The sequence below is a fragment of the Wyeomyia smithii genome, chromosome 3 (genome assembly GCF_029784165.1).
Source record: "Wyeomyia smithii strain HCP4-BCI-WySm-NY-G18 chromosome 3, ASM2978416v1, whole genome shotgun sequence".
In the NCBI taxonomy this organism is placed as follows: domain Eukaryota; kingdom Metazoa; phylum Arthropoda; class Insecta; order Diptera; family Culicidae; genus Wyeomyia; species Wyeomyia smithii.
Genome location: NC_073696.1, coordinates 18,153,344 through 18,170,424, shown reverse-complemented (window position 1 = coordinate 18,170,424; position 17,081 = coordinate 18,153,344). Strand labels below are relative to the sequence as shown.

The 17,081-nt window shown below is 36.9% G+C and overlaps 1 protein-coding gene across 1 annotated transcript in view; it reads left to right on the top strand.

The window, feature by feature from the left end:
- LOC129731103 (coiled-coil domain-containing protein 85C-A) overlaps positions 1-17,081 on the top strand; it is a 133,943-nt gene that overhangs the window by 24,323 nt on the left and 92,539 nt on the right. The window contains exon 2 of the mRNA XM_055690869.1: positions 1,849-1,866. The gene's annotated coding sequence lies outside the window, so the exon portion shown is untranslated. The remainder of the gene's footprint in view (positions 1-1,848; positions 1,867-17,081) is intronic.

Genomic DNA, 17,081 nt, shown 5'->3' with positions numbered 1-17,081 from the left:
GAAGATAAAGTAACTTTCGGAAAGAAAGAATATTTCTCAAATTGTCGTCGAAAAATAAAAAATAAAAAAAAAAATACGATCATCAAAAGGTTCAGGTCAGATTTTTAGAGCCTAGGGTAACCGCTCCCATATTCATCTCAGTACCTATATTCATCTCTTCACGCCTTTTTGATCAATTTATCGTCGAATTTTACCATATTTTCAACGTAAAACTTTCAGCCACTTGAGAAAATCGAGAAGCAAATAGATTTACTTTCAAAAATTTGTAGAAATTTGACGGTAAATTGGACACATGAGAGAAATAAGATGAATATAGGTGCATTAAGCTGTTGAGATGAATTATATATTATGCGTTAAATTATTTTGACCATTGTACCGCAGGACGCAGATTATTGGTAGGGAATGCTGTTTTTGACCATTGTTTCAATATTTGTTTTAAGCCAGCAGAACAACATTTTTTAAAAAAGAGATATATAATCGAATATGCCTGAACTTTATTAAAACTAACTTTATTGTATCGTGATCGTCTTCAGAGAAGAAAATAAAAGTTTATGCATGTATTATTATATCTTCGAAGAAATAAAAAAAAAAATACAAAATCAAAACAAGTTTTTTTCGAGAAAGTTTGATGAAATGCTGCATTTGAATACTGTTCCGATAACTTTTTTCATAAGCTAGCAGTGAAAAACTTTTTCTCGAACAAGTGATTGAGCAATAAATTTGACGTTATGGAATTGATACAGCATCTGATGAGCTCTAAGTTTTCTTACCATGTCTTAATTATTTGTTTTGCCGACTTTGCCTTCCAGCTTAACCCGGGCAGGAGAGCATAACAAAACCATAATTCATCAATATCATATTTAGCCATGAGGACTTATCGTGTTTTTCGAAAGATATTCACGTTTCAAACCTGCATATAAAAATATCATAAAATTTTGATATCAAATTTCGCTATGCCTTTAATATGATATTTGAGTTGAATTTAAAATATTAAATCATTAAAATCAAGTTTTTAAGTGAAAATTGTTCGTTATTGATTATTTACAATATATGCATTCAGTGTTCAATAAGTTGAAAATATCTGGATCGGTCATTTTCGTTTTATTTTTTTTAATTTAAAAATATTAGAGCGGTTGTCTGTCATGAGAGGTTTTTCAGTTGAAAATCAAGTCTTTGAATTTCAATTATCAACGAACGAGCTGAAAATGAAAGAGACATTCAGTTCCAATCAGTTGGCAGTGATTATTGGCTAGCAGCATTTCTGATCAATTCGCACACGCTGTGTTGCTTTAGCGATATTTATGCGGTTGAGAATGTAGATGCTTATCTAGTTCATCGACTGAATGCAATGAATTGGCTCAAATCAAATAATTTCGATATCAAATCAGACATCTCATTTCTTTTAATGACCGGACTTTCATTGAAAATTGACACCGCTGACGCGGAAGGTCGTTTCAATTTAAAACAGTGAAAAAACCGTTTTTATCATTTTTGTTTGCAGTGTCAAAAGTTGCAGCACTGGTTAAGGTTGTTTTTGAAATCCGAGGATTTTATCCACAATGTTTCCAAAAATATTTTTTATTTCTGCCTATTGGGAGTTTACTTTCAACCAGAGAATTATTATGTTTGCTCTCCGAGCCGTCCTGGATGAAAAACTGACTGCTAGTGCTATTTATAGTACTATTTCATTTGAATGAGATAATGTTATCTTGTTTAAAATTGGTTAATGGAGATTGATTTTTACTCTCGTCTACCAAATCATATAAGTCACCATTTGTCTTCGTAACTGATAATATTCATATAATCAGATTCAAACTCATTGAATAATATTTCTTTTTTTCGTTACAGCTCGCCATTTGTAAATAGGTAAGGCAACTTTATCAATTAAATTCGTTAAATAACAATGCACCGGATACAAACGTTATGTAAGTTCATTTGATTCTTACTCAATTTGGTCTATTTAGAAGATTATAACCGAAGCAAAACTGTGCTAATATATTCGAAATCATTTTTCTGTTTTAATGAGCGACATTCAGCAACAACGATTGACGAGTGAGAATCTGGCTGCCAACACCGACGACACGTTAGGTAATTAGTTGAACCGTGTGAACCCGGCTCGTGATGGTCATTCGATGGCCAGAATCGGCCAAGCATGAACAGCCTAAACCGCATCGCAATCCGCGTCGTCGCGTCCACCAGTATCGGAGTTTTATTTCACTGCTCATTCATGCGGTCCTAAAACATGCAATTACAGGCCAAGATTGTCGTCGGTGCGCAGAAAAACGTTGTTGTTGTGGTTGACCGACCGGAATCTCTCACGTGAAAATGTCAAAAATAATCACAACCTCCAAATCTCATTCCCATACCTCAATTTTTCCGAGGCGGCGATGTGCGGTGTTTTTTTCGCAACGCCAACCTACCAAATTAAAGTTACCCTCCGTCAGCAATCTTAACCCGTCATTACCAGCCCGCCACCACCAACCATTCCCGCGCGGTCCGCATTTCGCGTTGCCCGCTTGACCGACACAGTCTGCGTGAGCGAGTTTTGTCGTCCCCGGGTCCAGCAGCATCCGAACCAGATGCCCCTGAAAAGTCCACGTCGTCGTGGTCGCATAGTTTTGCGGGTCCAATATCGAGCTGAGTCATGGCGCTTATATACGTATGGAAGAGCGTATGAATTGAATAATTATTGCGTGCTATTATTAGTACGCAGCCAGCACCTCAGCAGGGCCTTACCAGCCCAGCAGCGGTAAAAAATGTGCTGCTGCCGATGGAATGTTATGTTGAATGGTAACAGCAAACGTTTCAGGCCGGGTTTCAGTTCGGGCGGAACGAAGTCACTCAGCGTGCTTTTGTAAGCGTTGGCACGCGTGATAATTTAGATCGAACCTTAATTTATCCGCCGTTTGCTGTCTACGGAGGTTTTTTCCGCATTAAATAATCGCAAGACATAAGATTGATTTGATTAAACTTTCGACAAGGTCGTTGAGGTTTTTGGGATGTGGATTAATTTTTCGCGGTTGTTTAAAAACTACGGAAATATCGAAGAACGCGAACCGCTCAAAGCGGCGATTGGAATAAAAATTTAAGGTAGTAAATTCATTCAACTTCGAATAACGTAGTAATGGCGGCTCCCTATGGTGGCTACCTTTCTCTTTTTATTTCTCTCTACTTGGGCGCTAAATTAGAGAATCGTGTTCGACGAATGTTGGCACCGTATCACGACTCTAATTTCAAAACCAATAACGCTTAACTATGGGAGCTTGTAATTTAGCGCTCCGAAAGCCGAACATCTCACCTTTCCATTAACCGTGCTTAGCAACGCCGGATGGCGGTTGATTGAGGCTGTGGCGCATTGCATTTCATGTCTGTGGCAGCGCAATGCCATACAAGAAGAGGTACTACTATCCACCACATCAGCCATTAGCATTACGTTCGCTAGATACTGGAACCGATTGTGTTTCGCCATTAACGGGGAGACACAAAGAGGAGTCGCGTATCTCTTCATGCACGAAATTGCGCGTTTAGTAGATAAAATTTATTGGCCAAGTACCACCGTCAAGGTCTCGCCATCCATTCAAATCGATCAAACGTCAATAAATCATTCATCATTCCGTCGAAGCCGTCGAGGCGAATCAAAATAATTCAATCGATCAGAGGCTCCTCGCACACACACACGCTCAGACTCGGTTGCGCGGAATTTTTCGCCGGGTAGTTTTAAATGTTAATTTAATGCTATTCGTGGCCCGGGGCTGCTCGCGGCTGGAAAAGGTGGTGTGGTTCGAGCCCATCGGAGGTCTAACAATTGTGATTCGCTTGTTCATCCATCAGCGCGGGACAATCGGAGAACAATTCTGCCATAAGATTGCCACAGTCCAGAACCGCTGGCGATTGAATGCTGCGAGGACGGCAAAACAGCGCAACGACAATGATTTGGAGTCACGTCCGAGACACAAATCCAGACGAACGGGCTAGTTAGAATACGGGCATCCGTCATGTCATTCATTATTTCCAGCCGGCGCAACAGCAGCGATTGGCTTGCCGGATCGCCTTGGGACGCCGCGCGGATTTGGAGCTGCTGCACAGTGAGCGTGGTGGAAGAGATTTTGGCGATTCGTAACACAATTTGAAAATTATTCCAAAAACTGTTATCTAAAACGCAGTTGTCTAGCAAATTTTTAAACTATCAAGTTAAACATTTTAGTCATATCTTTATTAGGAATTTTCTCCTTTCTTTGCTTTATTTTCATTAAATTTTATCTCAATTTTTCTACCCAATTTTCTTTTTTTGTACCTTTTTACATTCTTTCGACTTTCTTATTCGTTTTGTTTTTTTTTATATAGTTTTTGTACGGTTTTCGGAGTTATCAATATATCAACAATAGGAGCCCGATTAGAGAAGCATAACTAAAAAATTATAAAAATTCACCTTCACAAAAATTCACACGAATGATTAAAAAGTTATAATCTTTTGAGGGCAGCTGTTGCGAGCTTTTGGGCAGTTTTTTTTCGCTTTTGTCGGCCATTGTTTTTAAGAAAATTTTTGACTTTTTTATTGTATTTTAGTATTCTTTATTCAAACAACTTTTTACTATCAATTGGATTCTTCTATTGGCTTAGTAGTCATCAATCTCTTAATTCATATCGAAATTGTTTATATTCGTCTCGAAGTTTCAGCGTCTAGTGCACAAATGTAAGCACAGATTTTATATTTTATGTTCCAAGAGTTCCAAGAGTTTTTCATGCGTCGTTCCGATTTTTCAATTTCCTTCTAACTGTTTTGAATTATGTTAAACTTTTGCTAATATTTTCATTATTTATAATTTTTATACTTTAGTTTTTGGATTCTTTCAATATAATTTGTGTTAATTTTTTGGACTCCATTTTCGATACTCTTTGCACTTTTCGATATTTCATTTTCATTTCTTGATTGCCTTCTTTCATTTCATCAGTTTGACCTTAATGATTATTTTTTTACTTTTGCTGATTTTTGTGAATATTTCGTTTGTAATTCATTCTCGTCTTTCGTTGGCTTTTTTCATATTCGTTGAGTCAACTGATTGCTCACTTCTATTGCATCAGGTGTGACTTTTTGCCTGTTTGTTCTTTTTACATTTTTTGTGTGAAAAGATTAAACTCTTTCTGGAGTAATTATCTTTCCAATATTTTAAAATATTTTACTTTCAACCTTTTGTAATTTCTATTATTAATTATGCCATTCTTGCTGTGTTGAAATTCCCACTAAATTTTCAATCTTGTTTTTGACGTAGAGCTACGTCTCGGAAGCAGGGGTGTGAAATGAAAATCCTAAAACGGAAAAGGGGAAATATATGCCCAATTCCAAATTGTTATATATCGGTAAATTTTCTGGGGATTTACTGCGGTCTTTCAGCAATCGATTGGAAAATCATCTGCATCCGCCATCCGCCAAATTTAGAAAACTGTAGTTTGATTAGTCGAACTATTGTACTATGTGTAATTGTCAAGCCTTGTTGAAACGCAGGTTTCGACCTTTGATTCGTCGCTTAATGGTTGCTTTCCCTAACACGACTGAATAGTATACCTTGTTAACCGGAAATGCACTTTTTAGGCTATATAAAAGCATACTTCTGCTCAAACTTATCAGTTTACTAGTGGATGGCCACTAGCACGGTCCTTATTAAGTAGCAGTTGTAGCGGTAGCAGATAGCAGCAGCGGTGATGGGTACCAGTAGTGGTAGTGATAGTGTTAGGGAGCAGAATCGACGGTAGGTGCAGCGGCACTACTTTGCCTAGTAAAAAGCTGTCTCTGTGCGGTAGCGGCGGCATCATTGGTAGGTGGTTTGGCCAGCACTTCCTTCAACTGAAATGCGCTGCCGTATCCTGGCACGTTTATGGGATGCTGCAATTGACTCTTGACCGTCAAATTTTCAGCGGGGAAACAGATTTCCGTTGTTTTATCAAATAATATAATAATAATAGCAACGTAATGAGATTTTGCGTAACTGAGTTCGGTATCTTCTGAAATCTGCCTCCATAAGACACTAAAACGCATAATCAAGCCCTTATTAAAGGGTGATTTTTTTGCTGTTTGGTTTTTCGTGTATTCAGATTTGACAGTTCACGCGGGAATTCTGACAGCTGTCAAAGTTTAATATACTCAGTTTGGTTTGCCATTTCACCATGAACAGACTTACGCCTGAACAACGCTTACAAATAATCGAATTTTGTTACCAAAATTCGTTCTCTGTGAAAAATGTTTTTCACGCAAAATAGTGTTCAGTGACGAAGCTCATTTCTGGTTAAATGGGTATGTCAATAGGCGAAATTGCCGTATTTGGATCGAAGAGCAACCAGAGGCAATACAAGAATCGCCAATGTACCCAAAAAAAATGCACGATTTGGTGCGGTTTACACGCTGGAAGCATCATTGGTCCGTACTTCTTCAAAGATGATCAAAATCGCATCGTTACGGTCAATGGCGTTCGCTATCGCGCGATGATTTCTGATTTTTTTTGCCGGAAATGGAAGCGCTTAGTCTTGTTGACATGTGGTTTCAGCAAGACCGAGCAACGTGCCACACATCGCGCGAATCAATGGACATATTGCGGAATGAGTTCGGTGAGCAATTCATCTCACGAAATGGACCGGTGAATTGGCCGCCTAGATCATGCGATTTAACACCGCTAGATTATTTTTTGTGGGGCTACGTTAAGTCTCTCGTCTATGCGGATAAGCCAACAACAATTCCAGCCTTGGAAGACAACATTACACACGTTATTCGCGAGATACCAGCCGAAATGCTCGAAAAAGTGACCCAAAATTGGACTTTCCGTATGGACCATTTAAAACGTAGCCATGGCCAACATTTGAATGAAATTATCTTTGAAAAGAAAATGGCATAAACCAATTTATCGGCTCAAATAAAGATCTCATACAGTTTTGTAATTTTTATGCGTTTTTTTAAAAGAAAAACCAAATTCTTAAAAAATTACCCTTTATGTTAACACTGTGCTATTGGAAATGGTCAAGCATTATAAAACGCAGATTTCGATTGATACGGTCGACAAAATATTGTTCCGGTTAACTGGAAATGCACTACATAGGCCTGCTTTTGGTCTAGCCAGTCAGTTTACTAGTGGATGGCCACTAGGGCGGTCCTAACTAATTTCGTACTCGTTTTTGCGGTGTAGTCAACATCTTGAATTTCATAACGACTGTAAATCGACCCCACTAGTTTGAATCTTTTCATTGCCACCACATTTCACCCAGTTATTTTATTGGTGTCGGATGAAACTAGGGATACTTTCTTAATAATAAATAAAGATTAATTAGTGTTGGATAAAATAGTACTTTGTAATCTTAGCGTCTATCATTCAAAGAATACGCGATTAACGAAGAGTATTTCTACGTCAATCTTGTGGTTGTGGCTTTGTACATAACCCTTCTGTAATTTTCTTTCGGATTGCTTGTAAACTTCTGTTGTTTTTAAAAATTATTTTTATTATTCCTTTTTCTTTGTATGCAGAATTTTGTTTGTTTTGGAATCTTTTTATTTTCTATAACTTTTTACTTTTCTAACTTTTGACTACATTGATCAGTAGTTGGATCTTTTGCAATCTTTTTTTTATCTCATTTAAATTTCGTTTCAGCCTGTAGTATTTTTTCAAATTTTTCAATTGATTTGTTTGTTTTATTTTCGCCTAATTTTCTTTTTTATGTTTCGATTTATCGTTTGTGGTTTTTCGTCGACTAGTATTTATTCGAAATATTGCACACTTCTGTTAAACTTTAATTTTTTTTTTGGTAAAAAGAATATACTTTTTCTCGACCAATTTCTTTCAAATGGGCCAAATCTATTTCATCCAACATTTCACAATTTTCACCATAAATTGCTTCATGTCTGTTTCCTACTGACGTTCTCACTATATATTTAATTCAGTTTTATTCCTCTTTGGATCTTGTTAAGCTTCTGTTATTATGTTCTCTGTGTTTTTTTAATCATTTTCAAGTCGAATATCTTTTTCAAAATTTTTTGCTGTTTTGCTTTTAGAGAAATTATGTCTTTAGCAAAATTGTGGATAATGTTATCACAAACAGCTTTGCTCAAGACTTGTTTTGGAGATACATCGTTTCGTATCAGACTAGCCTTAACAGTTCGATTTTTTTCAATACTTAAAAAACTTCAGCACTAAATAGGCAAAATTGTTCAACATCAGCACGTTATCGAATCATTCAACTTTGAAGATGATATAAAAAAGATAGCTCCTACAAAAACCGAATTTTTGCCAAATAAAAGCAGTATGTCAAGAATATGATAACAAGAATGTCAATAATCAATTAAAAAAACACGATTTTGATCTTTTTTTTTTTTTTTTTAAGGGGGGATTTGTTAGTAGCTTAAGTATTTATGATAAATATTAGTAAATAATGAGTATGTGTGTCCAATCACAAATGGTGACTTCTCAACACTGTTAGAAATTTGTAATTTTAATTGTTAGGATTTGTTTGCTTTCGCAATTAGGACTTATCATTCGTAGGGATTTAAACCTACTTGTCAGAAAAGGGGAAGTAAACTTACAACTAACTTAATTGCTAACTTATTGGCTATAAAGAGAGCTTATCGTAGCAATTGAGGATTGCAACGATTTTTGTCGAAAATTGTTAATAATTTTATTTGACATAGCTTCTAATGGTTCAACACCAAAAAGTCTATGTAATTCGAGTGTACCAAACCAAGGAGGACGCTTCAAAATCATTTTCAGAATTTTATTCTGAATCCTTTGGAGCGTTTTCTTCCTTGTTGAACAGCAACTTGACCAGATCAGTACAGCATAAAGCATTGCTGGTATAAAAATTTGTTTGTAAATCAAAAGTTTGTTCTTTAAACAAAGTTTAGAATTCCTGTTAATGAGAGGATATAAACATCTCGTATATTTGATGCACTTGGCTTGTATACTCTCAATGTGCTCTTTGAAAATAAGTTTTTTATCATAAATTAGTCCCAAGTACTTAACCTTGTCGGACCAACTTAAAATAACCCCATTCATCTTGACAACGTGATTATTGTTTGGCTTGAGGAAAGAAGCCCTAGGCTTATGCGGAAAAATTATCATTTGAGTTTTAGAAGCATTGGGAGAGATTTTCCACTTTTGCAAGTAGGAAGAAAAAATATCTAAACTTTTCTGCAATCGACTGCATATGACACGAAGACTTTTTCCCTTTACGGAAATGCTTGTGTCATCGCAGAACAATGACTTTGTGCATCCTGGAGGCAAATCAGGAAGATCTGAAGTGAATATGTTGTACAGAACTGGACCCAAGACTGAACCTTGAGGTACACCTGCTCTGACAGGAAATCTATCAGATTTTGAATTCTGATAGACAACCTGCAGAGTTCGATCAGTAAGATAATATTTCAAAATTTTGATTAGGAAAATTGGAAAATTAAAAGTTTGCAACTTCGCAATCAAACCTTTATGCCAAACACTGTCGAATGCTTTTTCTATGTCTAAAAGAGCAGCTCCAGTGGAATAACCTTCAGATTTGTTAGCTCGTATCATATAAGTAACTCTGAGCAATTGATGAGTTGTGGAATGCCCATGGCGAAATCCAAACTGTTCATTTGCAAAAATTGAATTTTCGTTGATGTGTGACATCATTCTGTTAAGAATAATTCTCTCAAACAGTTTACTTATTGAAGAAAGCAAACTGATTGGTCGATAACTTGAAACTTCAGCTGGGTTCTTATCCGGTTTTAAAATGGGAGTAATTTTTGCATTTTTCCATAATTTGGGAAAATATGCAATTTTGAAGCAGCAATTGAAAATTTTTACTAAAAATTCCATTGTGCTCTCAGGGAGATGTTTGATTAGTATATTAAAGATTCCATCGTCACCAGTTGCTTTCATATTTTTGAAATTTTTAATAATTGATTTAATCTCATTCAAGTTAGTTTCAATTATTTCTGCAGGTAAAAAATTCTGGGAAGAAATTAAATCAAATTGACGTGTGACTTCATTTTCAATTGGACTCACAAAATTCAAATTTGAGTTATGAACACTCTCAAACTGCTGAGCAAGTCTTTGAGCCTTTTGTTCATTGGATACAAGAAAACGTTCACCAGCTTTTAAAACTGGAATAGGCTTTGAAGGTTTCTTAAGCATCTTCGACAGCTTCCAAAATGGTTTTGAATATGGTTTCAATTTTTCAACTTTAGTCTCAAAATTTTGATTTCTCAGAAGAGTAAATCTATGTTTAATCTCTTTCTGTAAATCTTTATAAATAGTTTTAAAAACAGGGTCACGAGAACGTTGATATTGACGTCTGCGGACATTTTTCAAACGAATTAGAAGTTGAAGATTTTCGTCAATTATTGGTGAATCAAATTTCACTTGAGCCTTTGGAACAGAATAATTCCTGGCATCAACAATTGCACATTTTAATGCTTCCAAAGCGGAATCAATATTCACTTCGTTTTGCAAATCAAGCTCATTATTGAAATTTCTCTCAATATGAGTTTTGTATCTTTCCCAATTAGCCTTGTTATAATTAAAAACAGAGCTCATAGGGTTTAAAACTGATTCATGTGATAAAGAAAAAGTTATTGGAAGATGGTCAGAATCAAAGTCAGCATGTGTGATCAAATCACTACATACATGACTTTGATCTGTTAGCACCAAATCAATTGTTGAAGGGTTTCTAACAGAAGAAAAGCATGTAGGACTATTCGGAGACAAAATAGAATAGTTTCCTGAAGAACAATCATTGAATAAAATTTTGCCATTGGAATTACTTTGAGAATTATTCCATGAACGATGTTTAGCGTTAAAATCGCCGATTATGAAAAATTTCGAACGATTTCTGGTGAGTTTTTGTAAATCACCTTTAAAATAATTTTTGAGCTCGCGTGTGCATTGAAATGGTAAATATGCTGCGGCAATAAATAAAATCCCAAGTTCAGTTTGAACTTCAATTCCCAAAGTTTCAATAACTTTCGTCTCAAGATGGGGAAGAGCACGATGTTTGATTCGGCGATGAATAACAATTGCAACTCCACCGCCGGAACCCTGAATCCTATCATATCTATGAACCACGTAATTGGGATCATATTTTAATTTTATGTTAGGTTTCAAAAATGTTTCAGTAATAATTGCAATATGCACATTATTCACTGTTAAAAAATTAAAAAGCTCATTCTCATTGGCCTTCAATGAGCGAGCATTCCAATTTAATATTTTAATTGTTTTATTTAAAATCATTGCTAAATTTTAAATTAGAAACAATTTTAATAGTAAAATTTGTGCCTATTTGAATGGCTTCAAACATTGATTTTGCCTGCAACATGGCGTTCATAAGATCGAACATTGCCTGTTGCAAAAAAGAAAGTTTACCTGCCGTAATAGGCCCCAGGCAGTTGACATTAGAGAAAATATTTTCGGCAGCAATATTAGCTTGAGTAATAGGTGTACAATTATTTTCTAGCGTGTTTTGCTTACCCATATTAACGGTCATTTTCGAACTACCAACACTAGGCGGTATAATGTTCGAACTACCTGTAACCTGTGCATTAGTTAAACGGGTATGCAAAGGAGTAGGTAAACTATGCGTCACTGGTACGCTTGGAGAATTTTGTTTTGAAGTTGGTTTTAATTGAGAAATTGAATTTTGTTTACCTTGCCTTGCCTTAACAATTGCTAAACGGACTGGGCATTGATAAAAATTTGACATATGGTTGCCGTTACAATTCGCACAGCGAAAATTGTTAATCTCTTTCACAGGACATGTGTCCTTTTTGTGAGAAGAGTCTCCACAATTAAGACATTTTTGGTCCATGTTACAGAATTTGGAACCATGGCCATAACGTTGGCAAGTACGGCATTGGGTGATATGCTTTTCACCTCCGCCATACTTCCTATAAATTTCCCACTTTACACGCACATTATACAAAGCATGTGCTTTTTCAAAAAATTTTAAGTTGTTAACCTCATTGCGGTTAAAATGAATTAAATAATTAACAAGGGAAATTCCAGTTCTCTGACTGTTTTCGCCTCGTGATTTTTGTTTCATTAGAATTACTTGGGTAGGGGCTATGCCAAGTAATTCTGTTAAAGTAAGTTTGATCTCATCAACGGTTTGATCGTTGGTGAGACCTTTCAAGACAACCTTGAACGGCTTGGCGTTCTTGGTGTCATATGTAAAAAAATTGTACATCTTGTCAGTTAAATACTGAACAAGACGATCACGACCCTTTACTGAGTCGGCTAATAAGCGGCATTCACCTCTACGGCCAATTTGATAGGTAACTTTAACGTCAGAAACAAACGTTGAAAGTTCCTTTTTGAATATATTAAATTCAGAAGAAATAGTTACCACAATAGGTGGAACTTTCTCCTTTTTTGAAGATTTTATATTTTGTATAGTTTCATTATTGGTAACTTCCATTTCACCAGCTTCTTGCTCAGGCAAAATATCAAAAGGATTGTCACTACAGACACTCGAAGTGTCAGAAAGAGATGCCTCTCTTTTCCTCCCCGCAGCGATGCGAGGTTTCTTTTTCCGTCCAGCCATTTCAGGTGATACGAAAAAAGTTAAAACAAATGTTAAATTCAAAAGTAGGTAGTCTTGAGAAAGACTGATGGGAAATAACTTTCAGGTAGTCTTTAAAAGACACACTGACAAAACACAAACTTTGAAGCTATAGGCAGTCAAAGACCAGTCCACAAGCAACCGAAAAAACGTCTGATCTGTAGGACAGTTCAAGACGCACTCACGATTTTGATCTTATTTTTGGCAATAACTCGATCTGTGTGAAAGCTATCTTTTTGTTGTGTGTTTTATAATATACAAATATATGCTGATACCTTGTTGCCCTCTAAATGCTACAGTTTTTCAAATATCGTTAAAAAGTATAGTGAAGTATAATGTTGTAGATGTTCAAAAAATCTAATTTTAAGGAGTAGCCTGATACGAAAATGTGTATCCCCAAAACAAGAGAAGTTAGACGCAAAAGTGTCATCAAAGTTTTTTGTAAGAACATTATCTACAACTCTGCCGAAAACACCAGTGCTTCGAAATGCAAGACTGAAAAGCTACCCCAGTTACCATTTTGATTTTTTTTAGGCCAGTCATATTATTTTCAGAGAGTTGTTTTATTAGATTAGAGTTTGAAAAAGTTATTACCGTAAATATATTGGTACAAGACAGTCCACCGTAATCTTAGCATTAGAGAGAGTTGAAAGAGAGTTACTTAAAGTTCATGCAAATTGTTTAATTTCAATCGAATATATTCAGGATAGGCTGTCGTCATTCTAAGTTAAACTGGCGGTCGTGTCTCATACACAATCTCTTCAATTTTCGACCTCAATGTAGCTCCATTTTTTCGGTCTTATTTTCGTTGGCTTAATTTTCAAGCCTTTGACTATTTGCGATTCAAACGGTGTTTTTTTTTCAAAACAAAACTTTGCCATACTACTTTTGTTGTACGAAAATCAAGCTGAGTTGAGGTTCAAACGACTCTTAGTTTTTTTTTATTAATACGATGTTTTATCTTGGTTTTAATTTTTCTGAATGTTCTTAACAATACCTTCAAACAGTAGTTATTATTCAACTCTCGGCCTTCTGATAATATATCATATCTATTTCCTATTGAATTAAATAACATCATTTTTCTGTGTATAACTGACTTGAATAATATTTCAGTTATTTTATACTTGTGTTGGTTTTCTTTTGATTCTTTTAAAGTCTCCTGTCTTTACTAAACTAAGTTTTGATTTTATTTATTTTATTTTCCTTTTTAAAATCAATTCACCTATGTCATGTGTGTGTTTACATTAATTCCATTTATGTTACGGATAACGATTATAATGTAATTTTGCGCCCGCACTGTTATCATATTCTAAACGATGCTCTCTTCGAACATCCGTAGATGAGTACATAAGAATCAAGCGAATAAAACTTTTTATGTTTGCCTTTTCCTTGTCATGGGGAGTCGTTGGCCGTCCGCTAACCCTAACCATCCTTTTTCTCGTTTATGAGAACAAAGATTTTTTCCTTAGTAAACATAATAATTGCAATAAAAGAACTTCTTAGAAGACATTGCTAATAGAAAAACATTTTCCCACTATGCAGCAGAGATTGCAAAATTGCAAAGAAAAAAAAAAACGTGCCATTAGTCTGCTAGCATTTGGAGCCCGCCAATCCGCCTTCTTCGCGGAATAATTCAGATCGGAGTGCAAGCAAAAAGAAGCGTCCCATCACTGCAGTTGGGTCGGAGAACATACTAACAAAAAAAAAAAAAAAAAAAGAAACACTGCCAACCGGGGTTGCAAAAAAGCAGCACGGAACGGGCGCTAGAATTGAATTCAAACTTGATTGAATAGATTGTGAGGAAGCTTTTTCCGTTCTTTGCTCCCTTTCAAAGCAGAAACGAACCAACGACAACGACGAGGATGACTTTCCCCGACTGTCATCGTGGCAGCATTCCAAGTTGTGCCCGCGATTTTTCTGTGACTGACTTGGTCCGGGATGGAGTTTTTTTGCGGCTCCGATATGGCAATCCATTTTGCTGCTCGGAATAAATTCCGGGATATCGTGGGGCGAATGAGTGAAGGGACGGGGAAACGAGATAGTAATGGGAAGTAGGGTACTACACCTCGATCCATGGTGGCAATTACTGTAAACCCAAGATTGCTATTAGATTTTCTAGCGCTGCACATCGAACTTGAGTGGGTCTTTCTGCTCTGGTCACATTATCTGTGGCTGTTCGCGAGTGGAGTGTATAATTTAACGAGTGACGTCCCACTGTGCTCTGATTTGAAGCGATTTTTTGCCGAACGATTTGGCGCGCTGACGGAAAGATCTCCGAGATTGAGTTCTGTTCTGTTGCGACGTTAGTTGTTCTCGAAAAGAAACAGCCAAGATTGGCAAGATTTATTTTTCTAACCGTGCTGTAAATTGCTCTTGAGTTTAAAATGAAAAGGTTAATAAACAAATGAGATTTATTACTGTCCGCCTCGGTCGGGGTCGGAATCGAGCCCCCAGCGACAGACTGTGCCAAGAAGCTAGGGGACCGGGTGGGAGGAAGTCATTTCAAAGGCAGTTCGAGGTTGCAGGAAATAACTACAATAAATCCGTCTTGTTTGAGGGTAACTTTTCAACGGTTTACACTTCTATGTTGAATGTGTGCTGTTGAGTAATGCTTGAGAGCGCTACTCTTACGTATATGCGTAAGTAGCCAAACGACAATGCAGACAAAAAGTGATCCCACAATGAACTGTGAAGCAAGAGTCACAGTATCTCCTTAATCTCGTCTCGTCTCTGCTGAGGTAATCAATCAACTTTTGCATGGGAAAATCTCCGCTTCTTATGTCACCAAACATACTGGAAATGATCATAAAATGGACAGTGCCGCAAGGTACTTTACGGCTGTAACAAGCGAAAGGCTGTTCACCAGTACCAAGTTGCGAATTAATGGGAAATAACAACAAATCACCATAATTACCATCCAGCGAAAAGCACAGTTGAGTGAAAAAAAGAGACACTTACGAAACGCTCGTTTTTTAGTAATGAAACTTTGTTTACGCATCGCACCGAAATAAGTGAACCCTTTATTACAACCAAGAAAGCCTGGTTGGTAGAGAAACATACAGGTTATGGCGGCAAGTTTTTGTCTCCTCTGTACCATCGCGATCATCATTTGGGTGCGCAGCTTTCTTGTTGGAAAATAGTGAAAGGTGCCAGCAGCACCAAGAAAGTTGATCCCGAACCGCGAGTGAAACCGACAGGAAGTCAGCCGTTGTCGATAAGGTCCGCTTATATCATGCATATTTTAATCGGCTCCCGGCCTCCCGGTGCAACATACTCCAGAGTCACGCGTGCCGCAGGGTGGTGTTGTGATAATTTTCATCTTCCATCTTTTCTTATCCTTGTTTCTTTTTGCTGTCGGTTCAACTCTGCTGCTGCCTATTGCTATCGGTAGCTAGTCGCGAGGCATAATCGAGGTCAACATCTTGTCGTCTATGTCGTTTGTCGTCATTGACGCAGGTTCGTCGCTTGTCGCACCGAAGTCTCCTGCATTAATAATGTCCAGGTGAGTGCAAATCAAGAAGCGAGCCAAGTAAAAAGAGAAAATCCACAACTGGTCGTCGACCGGTGTTCTGCTGCGCGTGATGAATTCTGCCGTGCACGCGTGATACCTCATTACGCACCATATGAAGCGAGGAACCCTTGGGGCATTATATGCTGGTAGGGTGAGACTTGTCTGCTGAGGGTGAACTGGTCAGAATTCAGTGGTGGTAACAATTAAATCGGATCATGAATTTTCTTCAATGAAGTCGCGTGGTGGTGACAGACGGTCACATAATTTTAGATTGGATTCCGCCGAAAATGGACTTCGTCACGGTGACAGAACTGGTCAAACCAAACAAGGCATGAAGTGAAGTTTAAATATAACTTTATGGCCGATTTATAATGGGTAACAATAAAAGTAATTGTTCTAGTTATCATAAAATGAAGATAATGAAGATTATTCGATGGCATCTCCTGCACTTTTAAGTGGGATGTGAAAATGAATTCGGAATCAGCCATTTCATGGAAGGTGTACCGAAGGACGTGTTATACATTCAAGTCCAAAGAAGTACGCTGAAATTCCAGTATAATTACTAAATAAAAAACCCGTCGTTCAAGTATGAACACCTATAAAATGAATAAAGTCAGGAGTGAAACGTAGCAATAACGCGAAAACTCGATTCGGTTTCGAACGTGTAGAATGGCGTTCCCTACAAAACGACGTGCGTTTATGGCTGAAAAACACAATTTCACAGCAACCTTTCAAAGTTATTTAATCTCACTGATTACAAAAGCAATTAGAGCCGTTTTATTCTGCCAATGAGAGCGAATCTCTGACATGACTTTTGCGGTCGATTCTAATGGCTGTTGAAATTAAAAAGTTGGCAAGGCCTTTATAAAACAACTCTCACTGTGTTGATTGATATGCTGGAGGAATTGCTTCTTTTCCCGGAGGTCTCTGTGAGTGCTTTGAAGGTACTGGTTTTTTCTGAAGATTTTAGGCCTATGGACATTATAGAGAATTATTTCCCGCG